This window comes from Macaca nemestrina, chromosome 2 (genome assembly GCF_043159975.1).
Source record: "Macaca nemestrina isolate mMacNem1 chromosome 2, mMacNem.hap1, whole genome shotgun sequence".
NCBI lineage: Eukaryota > Metazoa > Chordata > Mammalia > Primates > Cercopithecidae > Macaca > Macaca nemestrina.
Genome location: NC_092126.1, coordinates 121,119,708 through 121,137,940, shown reverse-complemented (window position 1 = coordinate 121,137,940; position 18,233 = coordinate 121,119,708). Strand labels below are relative to the sequence as shown.

General features: G+C 41.6%; 1 non-coding gene across 1 annotated transcript; it reads right to left on the bottom strand.

The window, feature by feature from the left end:
• Positions 1–4,649: 4,649 nt before the first annotated feature.
• Positions 4,650–4,772, bottom strand: LOC112427146 (U6atac minor spliceosomal RNA). Its single transcript, XR_003018613.1, has one exon. It is a non-coding gene; the product is annotated as a U6atac minor spliceosomal RNA (small nuclear RNA).
• Between the last annotated feature and the right edge of the window lie 13,461 nt (positions 4,773–18,233).

The following is an 18,233-nucleotide window of genomic DNA, read 5'->3' as shown; positions in this document are numbered from 1 at the left end:
ATGCATGAGCGACTGCACCTGAGACCCCATCTCTAAAAAAAGTTTTTTAAAAGTAGTCAGACATGGTGGTACATGCCTGTGGTCAAAGCTACTCGGGAGGCTAAGGTGGGAGGATAGTGTGTGCCCAGGAGTTGGAGGCTGCAGTGAGCTGTTATCATGCCATTTCACTCAGCCTGAACAGCAGAGTGAGACCCTGTCTACAAAAGAAAAAATATTTTTAAAAGAAAAAATATTTTTAAAAAATTTTAAAAGATTTTGTTGTTCAATAATCATGCCTCATTCCATTTTACTAGCTTTACCACTAGACTTGCAATCTTCTGTTTATTTTTGCCTCCCCATTCTTGTCATCATTATGCTATTTTTGTCTTAACCATTAGAAAGCCGGACTTCATAGATCCTACATGTTTTTGCCTGTCCCTCACATTTTTCCATGTCAGCCAGTCTGAATACATTATGGTATAAATTGCTTCTACATTGACTGAAATACTTTTGGAAAATAGTAACTTTATATTCCAGAGTTATACTTCTTATTAAGTGAATGATTTTTTTTTTGAGAGTGAGTCTTGTTCTGTCACCCAGGCTGGAGTGCAATGGCGCCATCTCGGCTCACTGCAACGCCCACCTCCCAGGTTCAAGCTATTCTCCTGCCTGAGCCTCCCGAGTAGCTGGGATTACAGGCGTGCATCACCACACCCAGCTAATTTTTGTACTTTTAGTCGAGACAGGGTTTCACCATGTTGGTCAGGTTGGTCTCAAACTCCTGACCTCAGGTGATCCACCCGCCTCAGCCTCCCAAAGTGCTGGGATTACAGGTGTGAGCCACTGCGCCCAGCCTTAAGTGAATGAATTTTTATCCTTCAGTAGGAAACTTGAAATGATTGCATTCATTTAATGAAATGGGTAAATATTTTTATAATCAGAGGCTCTGGTGGTAGAACTCAACAAATCAGTTTTTTTGTTTGTTTATTTGTTGTTGTTTTGTAGAGATGAGTTCTCGCTATGTTGCCCAGGCTGGTCTGAAACTCCTTGGGCTCAAGCAATCCTCCTGCCTCCACCTCCCAAAGTACTGGGATTATAGGCGTTAGCCACCTTACGCAGCCACAAATCATACTTTTTAAAAACAGCTTTATTGAGGTACAATAGACATACAATAAGCTGAACATATTTAAATTGTATAATTTGATAAGTTTTCACATTTGAATACACCCATAAAACCGTCATCACAGCCAAGATAGTGAACATTTTCATCACCCCCAAAATTTCCTTATGCCCATTTGCACTCCTTTCTGTCTCCCCCAAACAACCATTATAGATGTTTTCTGTTGCTATAGTTTGTATTTTCTAGAGTTTTATGTAAGTGGAATCATACAGTATATATACTCTTTCTGTTTTTTGGTGGGGAGGAGGTCTGACTTCTTTCACTCAGCATGATGATTTTGAGATTCATTCATGTTGTTGCCTGTATCAGCAAGTCATTTCTTTTTATTGGTAAGTAGTATTGTGTTATAGGGGTATAACACATTTTTTACCCACTTACCTGTTGATAGACATTTGGATTGTTTCTAGTTTTTGGCTATTACAGATAAAGCTGCTGTGAACTCATGTACTAGTCCTTGGATGGACATATATTTCCTTTTTTCTTATGTAAATACCTAGGAGTGGTATGAGGGGGATGTCTTGGTCATATGGTAGGTGAATGTTTAACTTTTTTAAGAGATTGCCAAACTGTCCCAAAGTGGTTGTACTATTTTATTTCTAGGAGTATTGTATGAAAGTTCCACGTCTCAACTAACAATTGGTGTGGTCAGACTTTTTAATGTCAGCCATTCTAATAGGTTTGTATTGGTACCTTATTGAGATGTTAATTTACATTTTGCTAATGACCTTTGATGCTGAGCATGTTTTCATGTGCTTATTAGCCTTCTCTGTATCTTCTTGGTAAAGTGCTCCAAGCTTTTGCTTATTATGTAATTTCCTGTGGTTGTGACTTGAGAGTTATCTATAATGTTCTTTTTGTTTGTTTTTGGTTTGGTTTGGTTTGGTTTTTGAGATGGAGTCTCACTCTGTTGCCCAGGCTGGAATACAGTGGCACGATCTTGGCTCACTGCAACCTCCACCTCCAGGTTCAAGTGATTCCCCTGCCTCAGCCTCCTGAGTAGCTAGGATTACAGACACCCACCACCATGCCTGGCTAATTTTTGTATTTTTAGTAGAGATGGGGTTTCGCCATGTTGACCAGGCTGGTCTTGGACTCTTGACCTTAAGTGATCCACCCACCTTGGCCTCCCAAAATGCTGGGATTACAGGTGTGAGCCACTGAGCCCAGCCAGAGTTCTCCATATGTTCTTGATACAAGTTCTTTTTCAGATACATGCTTTGCAAAGATCCCTCCACCCCTAGTTTATGACTTTTTTTTCATTTTTAAAAGTGTCTTTTGAAAAGCAGTTTTTAATTTTGATTTAGTTCAACTTACGAATTTTTTCTTTTAAGTGTTGTGTTCTTACCCAAGGTCACAAAGACCTATGTTTTTTTCTATTATTTTTATTTTTATTTTTTTTGAGATGGACTCTTGCTCTGTCATCCAGGCTGGAGTGCAGCGGTGCAATCTCAGCTCACTGCAACCTCTGCCTCCCGGGTTCAAGCAATTCTCCTGCCTCAGCCTCCCCAGTAGCTGGGATTACAGGCGTGCACCACCGCACCTGGCTAATTTTTGTATTTTTAGAAGAGATGGGGTTTTACCATACTGGTCAGGCTGGTCTCCAACTCCTGACCTCACGTGATCCGCCTGCCTCAGCCCCTCAAAGTGCTGGGATTACAGGTGTTAGCCAACATGCTCAGCCTCTGCTAGCAGTTTTACAGTTCTAGGTTTTGCATTTAGGTTTATAAACCATTTGGAATTAGTTTTAGTGTGTATGTGAAGTATGAATTTAAGGGTTTTTTTTTGTTTTGTTTTTTGCATATGAATATTAATTGTCCCAGCACCATTTGTTGAAAGGTGATTATTATTGCCAAAAATCAGTTGCATTGGCTTTGTTGTACCTTTGTCAAAATTCAGTTGTCCATATATATATATGTGTGGGTTTATTTTTATTTTTATGCTTCCTATTCTGTGCCACTATTCTGTATATGTCTGTCTTTATGCCAATACCACATTGCTTGATTACTGTAGCTTTATTGTTGAAACCGGTGGTGTTAGCCCTCCAGTTTGTGTCCTTTTTAAAGGCTGTTTTGCTTACTTAATTACTTTACATTTCCATACGAATTCTAGAATCAGCTTATGAATTTCTACACAAATTCCTGCTGGGATTTTGATTGGGATTGCATTGAATTTATGGATCAATTTGAGGGAGAATTGAATAATTTCAAGTCTTCTGAATCATGAACAAAGTATATGTATGTTTGTTTTCCATTTATGTATATTTTAATTTCAGCAATATTTTGTAATTATCAACACAAGTCTATCATATCTTCTGTCAGATTTATCTCTAAGCCTATCATATTTTTGATGTTGCAAATGATATTTTTAAAAAATTTAAATTTACAAGTTTTCAAAAATTTGTTCAAAATACTAGTACTGTACATATATGTATATTGATCTTGTATCCTATAATCTTGCTATACTCATTTATTCTAGTAGCCTTTTTTGAAGATTCCATCAGATTTTTTACATAGAAGACTATGCCATCTGTGAATAAAGACTGTTTTACTTCTTTCCAATCTGGGTGACCTTTATTTATTTTTCTTTGATTACACTGGCTAGAATCCCCAATGCAATGTTGAATAGCATTGGTAAGAGCAGACATACTCATTTTTAAACATTTTTCTTTTTTAAAACTTTTTTTTTTTTTTTTTTTTTTTTTGAGAGGGGTTTCTGCTATGTTGCTGTCAAACTCCTGGGCTCAAATGATCCTCCTGCCTCAGCCTCCTGAGTAGTTGGGATTACAGACATGTACCACTTTGTCCAGCTCTTTCTGATCTTAAAAGAAAAGCATTCAATTTTTCTTTTCTTTTCTTTTTTTTTTTTTGAGATGGAGTCCTGCTCTGTCACCCAGGCTGGAGTGCAGTGGCACGATCTCGGCTCACTGCAGCCTCCATCTCCCAGGTTCAAAGTGATTCTCCTGTCTTAGCCTCCCGAGTAGCTGGGACTACAGGTGCCTGCCACTGTGCCCAGCTAATTTTTGTATTTTTAGTTGACACGGGGTTTTACCATCTTGGCCAGGCTGGTCTCAAACTCCTGATCTGGTGATTCACCCGCCTCAGCCTCCCAAAGTGCTGGAATTACAGGCGTGAGCCACTGCGCCTGGCCTCAATTTTTCATCACTAATTATGATACTAGCTGTAGGTTTTTTATAGATGTTCTTTTTTTTTTTTTGAGACAGAGTCTTGCTCTGTTGCCCAGGCTGGGGTCCCGTGGCATGATCTTGGCTCACTGCAATCTCCGCCTCCCAGGTTCAAGCAATTCTCCTGCCTCAGCCTCCTGAGTAGCTGGGACTACAGGCCCACCACCATGCCCAGCTAATTTTTGTGTTTTAGTAGAGATGGGGTTCCACCATGTTTGCTAGGATGGTCTCCAACATCTGACCTCATGATCCACCTGCCTTGGCTTCCAAAGTGCTGGGATTACAGGTGTGAGCCACTGCACCCACCAAAAATAACGATGGCTAGACGCCATGAAGTAGGTGGCAATGCCTTAACCGTATACATGTTGTCAGGCCTGAGGCCCTCTTCCATCCTTGCCAAGGGAAGTGCTAACCTCTCCTTTCATACAACACGTAGATGTTCTTTATCAAGTTGATGAAGTCCCCTTCTGTTTCTAGTTTGCCTGAGAGGTGTTTTATTTATGTATTTTTTGAGGTAGAGTCTCGCTCTGTTGCCCAGACTGGAGTGCAGTGGCGCGATCTTAGCTCACTGCAACCTCCGCCTACCGGGTTCGCACCATTCTCCTGCCTCAGCCTCCTGAGGTGCTGAGACTACAGGCGCCTGCCACCACACTGGGCTAATTTTTTGTATTTTTAGTAGAGACAGGGTTTCACCGTGTTAGCCAGGATGGCCTCGATCTCCTGACACTGTGATCCCCCCGCTTTGGCCTCCCAAAGTGCTGGGATTACAGGCATGAGCCACTGTGCCCGGCCTGCCTGAGAGTTTTTATCAATAACGGGCTACATATAAACTATTTAACAAATGTATTAAATCTATTTAACAAGTGTGTATATTAATATACATTTAACAAATATATTTGACAAACACATTTGTTGGCTGGGTGGAGTGGCTTACACCTGTAATCCCAGCACTTTGAGATGCTAAGGCAAGCAGATCACTTGAGCCCAGGAGTTTGAGACTAGCCTGGGCAACATGGTGAAACCCTCCCCAGTGTTTATTGTTCCCATCTTTGTGTCTGTGTGTACCCAGTGTTTAGTTCCCACTTACAGGTGAGAACCTGTAGCATTTGGTTTTCTGTTTCTGCATTAATTTGCTTAGGATAATAGCCTCCAGCTGCAACCACCTTGTTGCAAAGGACTCAATTTTGTTCTTTTTTTATGGGTATATAGTATTCCTTGGTGTATATGTACCACACTTATTTATTTATTTATTTATTTATTTATTTATTTATTTATTTATTTTTGAGGCAGAGTCTCACTCTGTTGCCCAGGCTAGAGTGTGGTGGCACGATTTCGGCTTACTGCAGCCTTGACCTCCCAGGCTCAAGGGGTCCCCCCACCTCAGCCTTTCTGGTAGCTGGGACCACAGGTGTGTGCCCCTACACTTGGCTAATTTTTTAAAAATAATTTTTGTAGAAATGAGGTTTCACAGTGTTGCCCAGGCTGGTCTCAAACTCCTGGGCTCAAGTGATCCTCCCACCTTGGCCTCCCATAGTGCTGGAATTACAGGTGTGAGCCACCAAGCCTGGCCCTATCCACTCTTGATGGGCACCTGGGTAGATTCCATGTCTTTGCTATTGTGAATAGTGCTGCAATAAAGACATGAGTGCAGGTGTTTTTTTTGGTAGAATGATTTATTTTCCTTTGGGTATATACCCTGTAATGGGATTGCTAGGTCAAATGATAGTTCTATTTTTACTTTGAGAAATATCCAAACTGCTTTCCACAGGGACTGAACTAATCTGCATTCCTATCAATGGCATATAAGCATTCCCTTTTTCTCCACAACCTTGCCAACATCTGTTATTTTTTGACTTTTTAATAACAGCCATTCTGACTGGTGTGAGATGGTATCTCATTGTGGTTTTGATTCACATCTCTAGAATTTTTTATTAGACAGGGTCTTGCTTTGTCACTCAGGCTGGAGTGCAGTGGTTTGATCATAGCTCACTGCATCCTTGACCTCCTGGGCTTAAGCAACCCTCTAGCCTCAGCCTCCAAGTAACTGGGACTACAGGCTTGTGTCACTACACCTGGCTAATTTTTAAATTTTTTGTAGAGACGAGGTTTCACTGTGTTACCCAGGCTGGTCTCAAACTCCTGAGCTCAAATGATCTTCCTGCTTCAGCCTCCCAAAGTGCAAGGATCACAGACACAAGTCACTGTGCCTGGCCTAGAATTTTTTTTATGATCTTTGCTAAAATTTTTTTGAATTTTTGCATCTATGTTCATGAGACATACTGGTTTGTCATTTTTTTGGTAATGTCTTTGTCTGCTTTCGGTATCAGGCTTCATAGAATGAGTTGGAAGTTTGTGTCAAATTGGTATTATATCTTCCTTAAAGGTCTGGTAGGATCTACCAGTTAAGCTATTTGGACCTAGAATTTTCTGTGGGATGGTATTTAACTACATTTTTAGTTTTTAAAATAGATACAAGGCTATTAAGGTAGTCTGTTTCTTCTCCTCTTCCTCCTCTTCCTCCTTTATTCTTTCTCCTTCTCTTTCTTCTTTCTTTCTTCTTCTTTCTCCTCCTCCTACTCTTCTCTTCCTTCTCTTCCTCCTCCTCTTCTTCTCCTCCTCCTCCTCTTCCCCCCCTCCTCCTTCTTCTTTTCTTCTTCTTCTTCCTTCTTTTTTCTTTGAGACAAGGTCTCACTTTGTAGCCTAAGCTACTACAGTGGTGCACTCATGTCTCACTGCAGCCTCTCTCTGCTGGGCTCAAGTGATCCTGCCACATCAGCCTCCTGAGTAGCTGGGAGTACAGCCGTACACCACCACACCTGGCTAATTTTTTGTATTTTTCTGTAGAGATGAGGTTTTGCCATGTTGCCCAGGCTGCTTTCTAACTACTGGGCTTAAGCGATCCTCCTGCCTTGGCCTCTCAAAGTGCAAGGATTACAGGCATGAGCAGCACACCTGGCCTGTCTGTTTCTTCAAGTGAGCTTTGGTAGTTTGTCTTTCGAGAAATTTGTCCATTTCATCTAAGTTGTCAAATTTATGGACATAAAATTACTCCCTCATTATCCTTTTAATATCTGGAGACCCTGTGGTGATGTAACCTCTCATTCCTGATATTAGAGGCTTATCAGTTTTACTGATCTCAATCATGTTTTGGTTGTATTTATTGATTTTCTGTATTTTTTTTTTTTTCTTGAGACAGAGTCTCGCTCCATCATCCAGACTGGAGTGCAGTAGCATGATCTTGGCTCACTGCAACCTCCGTCTCCCGGGTTCAAGCGATTCTCCTGCCTCAGCCTCCTGGGTTGCTGGGATTACAGGAGCACGCCACCACGCCCAGCTTTTATGTTTTTAGTAGAGATGAGGTTTCACCATGTTGGCCAGGCTAGTCTCAAACTCCTGACCTCAAATGGCCCGCCTCAGTCTCCCAAGGTGCTGGCTCACGCCTGGCCTATATTTTTCTTTCAATTTCATAGACTTCTGCTTTTGTCTTTTGTTTACTTTGGTTTTAATTTTGTCTCTCTTTTTTTAGTTACTCAAGGCAGAAGTTGAAGTTGTTGACGTGAGACCATTCTTCTTTTCTAAGCTTTTAGTGCTATAAACTTCCCCCTATGTACTGCTTTAGTGTCATCACACAAATTCTAATATGTTCTATATTTTTTTTCGTTCAGTTCAGAGTCCTTATAATTTTTTTTCCATGTGTACATATTGTTCAGCTCCTACTTATAAGTGAGATCATTAGTATTAACTTTCTGTTTGAGTTATTTCATTTAAGATAATGACTTCCAGTTCTTTTTCCTAGCACTTTGGGAGGCCGAGGTGGGTGAACTGCCTGAGCTCAGGAGTTCGAGACCAGCCTGGACAACACAGTGAAACCTCGTCTCTACTAAAATACAAAAAATTAGCGAGGTGCAGGGGTGGATACCTGTAGTACCAGGATTACAGGTGGAGCCACTGCCCGGCCATAAAAAAAAAAAAACTTTTTTTTTTTTTTTTTTGAGACATAGTTTCACTCTGTCACCCAGGCTAGAGTGCAATGGCACAATCTCGGCTTACTGCAAACTCTGTCGCCTGGGTTCAAGCGATTCTCCTGCCTCAGCCTCCCAAGTAGCTGGCATTACAAGCGCCTGCCACTGCGCCTGGATAATTTTTGTATTTTTTGTAGAGACCACCTTGGTCAGGCTGGTCTTGAACTCCTGACCTTTGTGTTTTTAGAAAAAAAGGATTACACCCGCCTCGGCCTCCCTCTACTATAAAATACAAAAATAATTAGCTGGGCGTGGTGGCAGGCACCTGTAGTCGCAGCTACTCGGGAGGCTGAGGCAGGAGAATGGCGTGAACCCGGGAGGCGGAGGTTGCAGTGAGCCGAGATCACGCCACTGCACTCCAGCCTGGGCGACAGAGCGAGACTCCGTTTCAAAAAAAAAAAAAAAACGATTACAAGTGTGAGCCACTGTGTCCAGCAGGTGTTTTTTTTTTTTTATATAATGACTTCTTGATCCATGGGTTATTTAGAAGGGTGTTATTTGCAGATTTCCCCTTCAAAATTTTTTTTCTAAAAACACAAACTAAAGCAGCAGATTTTCCAAAAATCTTTTGTTATTGACTTCTAATTTAATTTCAGTGTGGTCTGTGAACATACTTGGTATGACTTGAATCCTTTCCAATTTAAGATTTGTTTTATGGCCCAGAATATAGTTTATCTTGGTAAATGTTCTGGGTACACACTTGAGAACAATGTGTATTTTGCTGTTGTTGGGTGGAGTATTTTATAAATGTCAGTTAGGTCAAGTTGGCTGATAGTATTGTTCATGTCAGATTTTCTGCCTATTTGTTGTCATATATAAGAGAGGGCTATTGAAATCTCTTGATTATAATAATTGTAATTGTGGATTCATGTATTCCTTGTTCTAAAATCTACTTTATCTGATATTAGTAGAATTATCCTAGCTTTCTTTTGACTAGTGTTAGCATGGTACATCTTTTCCATACTTACACTCTTAACCAATTTGTGTCTTTATATTTCTTTTATCCTTTTTTTTTTTTTTTTTTTTTTTTTGAGACGGAGTCTCATTCTGTCACCCAGGCTGGAGTGCAGTGGCATGATCTTGGCTCACTGCAAACTGAGTTCACGCCTCCCGGGTTCACGCCATTCTCCTGCCTAAGCCTCCCGAGTAGCTGGGACTACAGGCGCCCGCCACCACGCCCGGCTAATTTTTTTGTATTTTTAGTAGAGATGGGGTTTCACTGTGTTAGCCAGGATGGTCTCGATCTCCTGACCTCGTGATCCACCCGCCGCGGCTCCCAAAGTGCTGGGATTACAGGCGTGAGTCACAGGTGTGCCGTCTATGTCTTTATATTTTAGAAATTTTTTAGTCCGGGTGTGGTGGCTTACGCTTGTAATCCCAGCACTTTGGGAGGCTGAGGTGGATAGATAACAAGGTCAGGAATTTGAGACCAACCTGACCAAGATGGTGAAACCCTGTCCCTACGAAAAATAACAAAAATTAGCCAGGCGCAGTGGCGGGCACTTGTAATCCCAGCTACTTGGGAGCCAAGAGGCAGGAGAATCGCTTGAACCTGGGTGGCAGAGGTTGCAGTAAGCCGAGATCGTGCCACTGCACTCTAGCCTGGGTGACAGAGTAAGACTGTGTCTCAAAAAAAAAAAAAAAAAAAGTTTTTTTTATGGCCGGGCAGTGGCTCATGCCTGTAATCCTAGCACTTTGGGAGGCCGAGGCAGGCAAATGGCCTGAGCTCAGCAGTTTGAGACCAGCCTGGGCAACACGGTGAAACCCCATCTCTACTAAAATGCAAAAAATTAGCTGGTTGTGGTGGTGGGCACCTGTAATCCCAGCTACTTGGGAGGCTGAGACAGGAGAATCACTTGAACCCAGGAGGCGGAGTTTGCAGTGAGCTGAGATCACACCACTGTACTCCAGCCTGGGTGACAGAGAGAGACTCTGTCTCCAAAAAAATAAAAAAAGAAGTTTTTTTTGTATGTAGCATATAGTTCATTCTTGCTTTTTTATTCAGACGTTTGCCTTTTTAATTGGTATGTTTATATCATTTCATTATAGAGTTAGGTTTGAGTCTATTATCTTGCTATTTGTTTTCTATTTGTCTTATCTGCTCTTTGTTCTCTTTTTCCTTTTTTTCCTGGGTTCTTTCAAATTAATAGATTTTTCTTTTTTTTTTTTTTTTTTTTTTTTTTTTTTGAGGCGGACTCTCGCTCTGTCACCAGGCTGAAGTACAGTGTCAAGATATCAGTATTTTTAGAAGACACGGGGTTTCACCATGTTGGCCAGGATGGTCTCAATCTCCTGGCTTTGTGATCCACCTGCCTCGGCCTCCTGAAGTGTTGGGACTAAGACGTGAGCCACTGTAATAGAATATTGCTAATGGTTTCACTTTCTCTCTTTTGAGTGATTATTAGGTATAATTCTTTTATTATTTTAGTGGTTACTTTAAGGTATATTGTATACATGTTTAACTTAACTAGTCTACCTTCAATGATATTATACCACTTCCTGTATAGAATAGGAATCTTACAATAATGTTTCCATTTTTTTATTCCAGTCCTTACATTATTGTTGATAAATTTTACTTTTGTGTGTTAAAACTCTCACAGTATGTTATTTTTGTTTAAACAGTTATCTTTTTTTAAAAAAAGTTTTAAATTGAAAAGTTAACATATATACTATTATACTTAATATTTTCCTGTGCTATTTCCTTGGGTAGATTCATATGGTATCATTTTTCTTTTGCCTGAAACACTGCCTTTAACATTTCTGGTAGTATAGGTATACTGTCAAGGAATTCTTTCAACTTTTGCATGTCTGAAAGCATCTTTATTTTTCCTTCTTTTTATAAGATCTTTTTGCTGGATATATATTTCTAGGGTGACTTTTTTTACTTTCACTATTTTAAGGTGTTACTCCACTGTCTTCTTGCCTGCAGTGTTTCCAGTGAGAAATATGATGTCACCCTTATCTTTGTTCCTATATGGTTACTAAGTCTCTTTTTCTCTGACTGCTTTTAAGATTTCCTCTTTATCACTGGTTTTGACTTATTTGATGGCAATATACTTTGATATAATTTTCTTCATGTTTCTTGTGCTTGGGGTTAGTAAAGCATCTGTACCTGTGGTTTAACCAAATTTGGGAAAATGTGGATCATTGGTCATTATTTCTTAACATATTTTTTTCTGTCCCTCTTCCCTTCTTTTAGGGACTTCAGTTACCCATGTATTAGGCTACTTGAGGCTATTTCACAGCTCACTGATGCTCTTCATTTTTCCTTTTTGACTCTTTTCTATTTCATTTTGAATAGCTCCTATTTCTATGAGTTTATTAATCTTTTCTTCTGTGTAGTTTAATCTACTATTAATTCCATCTAGTGTATTTTTCATCTCAGACATTGTAGTTATTTCTAGATGCTCAAGTCTTTTAAAAAATATCTTACATGTCTTTACTTATTTAAAGTAACATCTCTGTCAGTTCTATGTTGGTTTCAATTGATCGATTATTCTCATCATGATGGTCATGTATTCCTTCCTCTTTGCATGCCCAGTAATTTTGGATTAGATGCCAGATTTTTACCTTGTTGGATATTGTGTATTTTTGTTTTACTTTAAATCCTTGTGAGCTTTGTTCTAGGATGTAGTTAAATGACTGGGAAATAATTTGATCTTTTCAGGTTTTTAATAATTTGTTAGGTAGATCCAGAGTAGTGCTCAATCTAGAATTATTTTTCATCAGTGAGGCAAGACCTTTTTGAGTACTCCACCCACTGTCCCACAGGTTATGGGATTTTTTCAATCTGGCTGATAGGACCAGGCATTGTTTCCAGCCAACCCTGGGCGCTGTTTCCTCTAACCTTACCTGTCGATTTTCCCCGTGGTTTTGGGTAGTTTGCTCAGATTCATGTGCTAATAAGTACTCTGCTGAATATTCTAAGGAAACTTCTGCAGATTTCTCTCTTTCTGTGCTGCTCTCTCCTCTCTGGAATTCTGTCCTAAGGTTTGGTTTCCCTAGACTCTCAGCTCAAAGAGTCCACCAGGCTAACTCTGTTCCCCGTTTCTGTGCTGCAACTTAGACACATTCCCAAGGCAATAAACTGGGGCAATCTCCCGGCTCCCTGCATTTGTGTTCTCTCTTTTAGGGATTATTGTCCTTTGATACATGATGTCCAGTGTCTTCAAAAGCCATTATTTCTTATTTGCTGCCTAGTTTGTTTCTGTTTATTTTAGGTGAGTGGGTAAATCTGGTTTTTGTTACTTCATCTTGGCTAGAAGTGACAGTCCCAGCAATTTAGTTATTTTGTTTTAAAAGATGGAGTCGGCCGGGCGCGGTGGCTCAAGCCTGTAATCCCCAGCACTTTGGGAGGCCGAGGCGGGTGGATCACGAGGTCAGGAGATCGAGACCATCCTGGCTAATATGGTGAAACCCCGTCTCTACTAAAAATACAAAAAATTAGCCGGACGTGGTGGCGGGCGCCTGTAGTCCCAGCTACTCCGAGGCTGAGGCGGGAGAATGGCGTAAACTCGGGAGGCGGAGCTTGCAGTGAGCCGAGATCGCGCCACTGCACTCCAGCCTGGGTGACACAGCGAGACTCCGTCTCAAAAAAAAAAAAAAAAAAAGCTGGAGTCTTGGCTGGCATGGTGGCTCACACCTTTAATCACAATACTTCGGGAGGCTCAGGTGGGAGGATTGCTTGAAGCCAGGGGGTCAAGACCAGCATAGGCAACAAAGCAAGACCCCATCTATAAAAAAAACTTTAAAAATTAACCAGGCATGGGGGCACATGCCTATAGTCCAAGCTGCTCAGGAGAAGAGGATCACTTGAGCCTAAGAGCTTGAGGTTGCAGTGAGCCATGATCATACCACTGCATTCCAGCCTGGGTAATAGAGTGACACTCTGTCTCAAAAAAAAAAAAAAAAAAAAGGAAGAAAGAAAGAAAAAGAAAGACATGACACATGAGGTCTTGCTTTGTTGTCCAGGCTAGACTCTAACTCCTAGGCTCCAATGAGCCTCCTAAGTAGTTGGGACTACAGGTGTGGGCCACCATGCCCAGTTTTTAGCATTCCAGTTTTAACAAACCCTCAGGCTTTGTTTGAGAATTCTGTTAAAATTTGAGAACCATATAGACACATGAATTTAACAGTAGGTGATTATTTAACACTATCAACCAACATTTATCATGAAGACAGTATTACATGAATCAGTAAATCTAATTTTTAGAGGGAAAAAATTTGTAGATTAATCTCTTTTCTATGTTTTGTAGCTTGGAAGATATTTAAGTAATTGTGATACATTAAAAAAAATTTCTGCCGGGCATAGTGGCTCATGCCTGTATCCCAGCACTTTGGGAGGCCAAGGCGGGTGGATCACGAGGTCGAGTTCAAGACCAGCCTGGCCAAGATGGTGAAACCCTGTCTCTACTAAAATTACAAAAATTAGCCAGGTGTGGGGGCAGATGCCTGTAATCTCAGCTACTTGGGAGACTGAGGCAGAGAACTGCTTGAACCCGGGAGACGGAGGCTGCAGTGAGTTGAGGTCATGCCACTGCACTCTAGCATGGGTGACAGAGCAAGACTCTGTCTCAAAAAAAAAAAAAATTCTGGGCTGGGTGCGGTGGCTCACGCCTGTAATCCCAGCACTTTGGGAGGCTGAGATCAGGAGTTTGAGACCAGCCTGACCAACATGGAGAAACCCCACCTCTACTAAAAATACAAAATTAGCCAGGTGTGGTGGTGTATGCCTGTAATCCCAGCTACTTGGGAGGCTGAGACAGGAGAATCACTTGAATCCAGGAGGTGAGGGTGGTGAGCTGAGATCGCACCATTGCACTCCAGCCTGGGCAACCAGAGCAAAACTCCATCTCAAAAAAAAAAAAAAAATATATATATATATATATATATATATATATATACACACACACATATATATATACACTTCTGGCCATGGTGGCTGATGCTTGTAATCCCAACACTTTGGGAGGTGGACAGATCACTTAAGGCTAGGAGTTCAAGACCAGCCTGGCCAACATATGAAACCCTGTCTCTACTTAAAATACAAAAATTAGCCAGGCATGGTGGCTCATGCCTGTAGTCCCAGCTACTCTGGAGGCTGAGGCACAAGAATCACTTGAACCTGGGAGGGAGAGGTTGCAGTGAGCCAAAATCATGCCACTGCACTCCAGCCTGGGCAACAGAATAAGACTCTGTCTTTAAAAAAATAAAATAAAAATAAAAAATAAACATGAAAATATTTGTACAGCCAGGAAGGATGGAGATTTGGGCAAGGGGAGGAAGATTTTGTGAAATAACCTTATTTCATTAATGTTGCAGTGGTACATGGCAAATAGTCTTGGATATTTAGCTTTAAGCTACCTAATTTCTTCAACTGTGAAACTTTTTTTTTTTTTGAGACGGAGTCTCGCTCTGTTGCCCAGGCTAGAGTGCAGTGGCACGATCTCGGCTTACTGCAACCTCTGCCTCCCGGGTTCAAGTCATTCTCCTGCCCCAGCCTGCCGAGTAGTTGGGATTACAGGCGCCCACCACCACGCCTGACTAATTTTTGTGTTTTTAGTAGAGACGGGGTTTCACTCTGTTGGCCAGGTTGGTCTCAAACTCCCGACCTCAGGTAATCTACCTGCCTCAGCCTCCCAAAGTGCTGGGATTACAGGCACAAGCCACCGCACTTGGCCTAACTGTGAAACTTTTATAAATGCTAAATGGTAGGCTGGACGTAGTGGCTCATGCCTGTAATCTCAGCCCTTTGGGAGGCTGAGGTGGGTGGATCACCTGAGGTCAGGAGTTGGAGATCAGCCTGGCCAACATGGTGAAACCCCATCTCTACTAAAAATACAAAAATTAGCCAGGCGTGCTGGCGCGCACCTGTAGTCCCAGCTGAGGCAGGAGTATCGCTTGAACCCGGGAGGTGGAGGTTGCAGTGAGCTGAGATCATGCCACTGCATTCCAGCCTGGGCAGCAGAGCGAGACTCTGTCTCAAAAAAAAAAAAAAAAAAAAAAAAGAGACAATAAAGGGCACTGAACGTAAGGGAAGGTTTTTAACTACATGGCTTGAGTTGTTGAGAGGTAATAGGTTGGGCCAAATGATCTAAACACTCAGAATTCACATACCACTCCCCTTCTGGAAGGGAAAGTGGGTAGACAAGACTCTCTGTAGAAGCACAGATATTCTTGTACTGTGCAGATAAATAACAATGTTTAGAGAATGTGAACTTTAAACAAGAGCAGTGGTGGATTACAGTCAGATGAGATCAAAGTAGAGTTTACAAAGGTTAGGAGGAAATGGCAAAAATTATATTGTCGTGCAATGAATAAGGGGACTAACAGAATTGAATCAGTCTTGCAGAGAACAAGGTGAGTGGCATGGATTAAACTGTTGAGAGGATTAAATGGGATAATGCACATTAAGTACAATGACTGGCGTATTGTAAGTGCTCAATAACCACTTATTGCTATTAAATAGTACCACTATTTATAGAATATATCTGCTCAAATGCTTTAAAAAATTCAAAGGAGGGCCATGCACAGTGGCTCACAGCTGTAATCCCAGCACTCTGGGAGGCTGAGGCGGGCAGATCACTGGAGGTCAGGTGTTCAAGACCAGCCTGGTTAACATAGTGAAACCCATCTCTACTAAAAAAAAAAAAATTAGCCGGGTGTGGTGGTGAGCACCTGTAGTCCCAGCTACTTGGGCAGCTGAGGCAGGAGAATCACCTGAACCCAGGAGGCAGTGATTGCAGTGAGCTGAAGATAGCTCCACTGCACTCCAGCCTGGGCGACAGAGCGAGACTGTCTCAAAAAAAAAAAAAAAAAAAAAAAAAAAAAAAAAAAGAAAGAAAAAAGGAAGAGATATAAGAAAAAAGGAAGAGATATGGAAGATGGCATCTTCTATATTGCCAAGGCTGGTCTGGAACTTCTGGGCTCAAGTGATTCTCCCATCTTGGCCTCCCAATGTGCTGGGATTACAGGTGTGAGCCACCGTGCCTGACCTAGAAAAATAAAATAAAATAAAAACAAATCTGGGGTCCAGGCACGGTGGCTCACACCTCTGCTATCAACACTTTGGGAGGTCAAGGTGAGTGGATCACCTGAGCTCAGGAGTTGGATACTAGCTTGGGCAACATGCTGGTCTCTACCAAACGCCGACTCTACCAAAAATACATAAAATAGCTGAGCATGGTGGGACATGTCTGTGGTACCAGCTACTTGGGAGGCTGAGGCGGGAGGAAAAAGGGAAGGGAGGGAGAAGGGAGGGAAGGGAAAAGGGAACGGAAGGGGGAAGGGAAGGGAAAAGGGAAGGGAAAGGGAGAGAATGATGAAGGAAATAAAAAAAGAGAAAGAAAGGAAAGAAAGAAAAAGAAATTTGGCCAGAAACAGTGGCTCAGGCCTCCAGTGGGAGGATCACTTGATCCCAGGAGGTTGAGGCTCCAGTAAGCCGAGATGATGCCACTGCACTTCAGCTTGGGTGACAAAGTGAGACCCTGTCTCGAATAAATAAATAAATAAATAAATGTAAGAAGGTAGTATAGTATAGTGGTTAAGAGTGTTAATGGCTGGGTGTACTGGCTCACACCTGTAATCCCAACACTTTGGAGGCCGAGGTAGAAGGATCGCTTGGGCCCAGGAATTCCAGACCAGCCTGAATCCACTTATTTAAAAAAAAAAAAAAAGTGTTAATACTAAAAGAAATGGATTCTTATACCTGTTCCACTGCTTTTAGCTGTGTGACCTTAGGCAGATTATTTAATCTCTCTGACCCTTATTATTTTATCTGTACAATAGAGATATTATAGTCTGCCATTAACATCCTGTTTTGTAATTTACATTAACCACTTGATGTGTAGCGTATTCTTACTGAAAAATCTGTTTTGACAACTTTTGTTTTGGTTCAGGTTTTGGAGGCTAGAGATGGAGAAAAGAATTCTTTAGATTTATTTTGCATAACTAAACAGAAAACATGGATTAAGATTTGGAATAAGTTACAGGGAGGAGGGCTCATACGATTTGTCTTTTGCGAAATTTAGTCAATTTAAGAAGACCCTAAGAATCAGTTGAAGACTGGGGCCTCCACCTCACTAAGTTAAAGAGAAAAGTCAAACTGGGAACTGCTTAGGGCCAACCTGCCTCCCATCTATTGAAAGTCACCCCTCTGCTCACTGAGATAAACGCGTATCTGATTGCCTCCTTTGGAGAGGCTAATCAGAAACTCAAAGGAATGCAACCATTTGTCTCTTATCTACCTATGCCCTGGAAGCCCTCTCCCCAATTAGTCTTCCTGCCTTTGCTTTGAGTTGTCCCGTCTTTTCAGAACGAACCAATGTTCATCTTAACATATGTTGATTGATGTCTCATGTCTCCCTAAAATGTATATAACTAAACCGTGCTCTGATCACCTTGGGCACATGTCTACACAGGACCTCCTGAGGCTGTGTCACGGGCGCGTGTCCTCAACTTTGGCAAAATTAACTTTCTAAATTAGCTGGGACCTGTCTCAGATTTTGGGGGTTCACAAAAGGATACAAGAAGGTCTGTCATTTAGCAAGCTTCCAAAATGCAATTTAGGTTATTCAACTGCTAAGCAACTCTTTACATGTATCTCCAGTGCAAAGGAGGGTACTTCTGAGTAAAGAAGTTTTCGGTTTTTTTTGTTGTTTTTTTTTGTTTTTTGTTTTTTTTTTGAGACGGAGCCTTGCTCTGTCGCCCAGGCTGGAGTGCAGTGGCGCGATCTCGGCTCACTGCAACCTCCGCCTCCCAGGTTCACGCCGTTCTCCTGCCTCAGCCTCCCGAACAGCTGGGACCACAGGCGCCCGCCACCACGCCCGGCTAATGTATTCCGTTTTTAGTAGAGACGGGGTTTCATCGTGTT